The following is a 2,532-nucleotide window of genomic DNA, read 5'->3' as shown; positions in this document are numbered from 1 at the left end:
GAACTCAATGTTCTGTAATAACCTATATGGGAAAAGAATCTGAAAAAGAATGGATATATGTATATTTATAACTGAATCACTTTGCTGTACACCTGAAACTAATACATTGCAAATCAACTATACCCCAATATAAAATAAAATAAAATTTAAAAAAACAATCAATTAACTCTGAAACTTTAATCATATTAGTTGTCATTTTTTAAGATATTTCTTTATTCCTCAATATTTCTTTAGTTCTCAATATTTCTTTAGTTCTCTGTGTTACACCACCATAGTTTAGGAATGTGTAGACACAGTCTGAGGAGGGCATCAGCAGCTCAGACTCAGGGTAAAGACAAGGACCTCCCACTTCAGCTTTGATGGTCATGTATATTAATATATACAGAAGTATATATAATACTTTATGAAAACATGTGATATCTGTGTCACTTTATAATCTTATAACCCTGAAATTATAGTATACAGAATAGATCTATGTGTGCTTATTATTTATTCTTACTTTAGATATATTTTAACTAGGAAAAAAATCTTAGATGTATTAGAAATATTTCCATGTATTTTTATCTTTTCATAAATGTAACTTCACACTGGGGTCAAAGAGAAAGTGTGAACTGTTACCTCTTGATGGTATATGCTTGGCAAAAGCCCAGAAGACATAATGGGAAAAGAGAAGAATGAATGGTCCTGGTAACAGAATATGAATTATTATAAAAGATGATTTTATAATGTACTGAGCTGAGATAAAAAAGACTTTTACATTTTGTAAGTGTGGAGCTTAAATATATAGAATAGGTAGTTGGAAATTTCACATGTAAGACAAAGACATGCATATCTCAATGAAAAACTCACTGAGGTAAAAATTGGCAGTTGAAAATTTATATCCTCTAAAATTATTTTATTAAACACTGCTTGTAGTTAGAGCAAAATATAGACTAGTGATGCTATTTATAAATCTGTTTGGAAGTCATGTGCTGTGGCACTATTAGGTAGCGTCTATAAAACAGGTCCTGTTTGTTTTTCTAGGCTTTATTTGAAGACATGGGCAGAGAACAGAATTATTGAGGTTATAAACATGGAAACTGCTATGGTTTTAATTAATATAAATATATACTCTTATGTGGTATATAGAATTATATATAGATATATGTTTATCTAAATTATAGAATATACATTTATTCTTATATTTTAGTTAAGAGAAATATAAATCATATTTATATTTATAGGAGATTAAATAGCCTCAGACACTTTTATTATAATAGTCACAAAATATATCGTAAGAAAACAATATTTGATAATTTTAATTTAAAAATTAAAACTTATGGTATCATAGGTGATCACTCAGAATCAACCAGAGTCAATATTCAGAAGCCCAGATTTTCGAAGAATAGCACTGCCAGACCAATCTTATAATGTAATGTAATGTAATCCTTATAGGTGAAACAAGAAAATAAAGACTTTAAATATAAGCCTTTATAATAGTATGGAGATATTTTATGTTATATACAAGTACTTTCATTACATTAAATGAGATTAAAGTTGTCTGTATAACTGCCTTCATTATTCATCATTGTTAAATGGCCTCTGCACATAGAGCGCTCATCCTCCCTACTCATTAGAAGGACCCAACCTGAAAGAACATATCAGGTATGTCGACAATGGGCCATTTAATCAAACTGTTTTTTCCTGATATATCTATAAAAAAATGAAAAAATGTTTTGGGGATAAGATGAATGCTTCTGTGGATACCTCTACAGATTAAACGGTTGACTCAGCAGCACTGAGTACAACACAGAGCCTAGAGAAGCAACCTGATGGCACTTTAGTTTATTGTACTTAATGGCACTCAGGACAAGCATTTTATTCACATAGATTTCCCCTAGCTGAAATTAATTTCTTCCTTCTTTGTGCTTGCACAGCACACAATTTCTTCCCCTCCTACAGCATTTGCCACATTTTGCTTTATTCTAAGCTCTACTTTTTTGTGTAAAAAGGTGAAACATCAATACTTACAAATATCTTGATAAAAATTTTAAGGTTTTTCTGTATCTTCTCTCCTTCTCCATATGCCCTTCTCCTCTAAATCAGTATTATAAAGCACATGCTTGCTACACAGAATTCAAGTACAGATCAATTATTACCACTATAAAACAAACCAACAGTATGGAAAATGAAAGAAGAGTGAATTAGGATGAAGTGTCATATTTTATATATATTTTAGGCTATACACTGGCACACCAGAAAACTATTAATGTCTTTCTTTCTGACCAAAAATTGGTTATAGCATATACTATATCATGAAAAGCAAATTATTTGTGTGAATTTTAGGTCTCTTCAATAGCAGGAGACTGTTACCTTCTCTTGAGTAAATTCAATCTCAGAATAAAGTCTTATACTCTGTGTCCTAGTTCTTAGTGCCCTACATAGGAAGTACTAAAAATCTTTGTTAATTGCATTAATCAAACCAATGGAGTTTACTTTTGTTGATTCTAGTCTATAAGTCAATGACCTGGCAAACATTCTCCTTCTACTCAG

Source organism: Leucopleurus acutus, assembly GCF_964270905.1.
Source record: "Leucopleurus acutus genome assembly, chromosome: 14".
NCBI classification, from domain to species: domain Eukaryota; kingdom Metazoa; phylum Chordata; class Mammalia; order Artiodactyla; family Delphinidae; genus Leucopleurus; species Leucopleurus acutus.
This window is presented reverse-complemented; position numbering follows the sequence as displayed.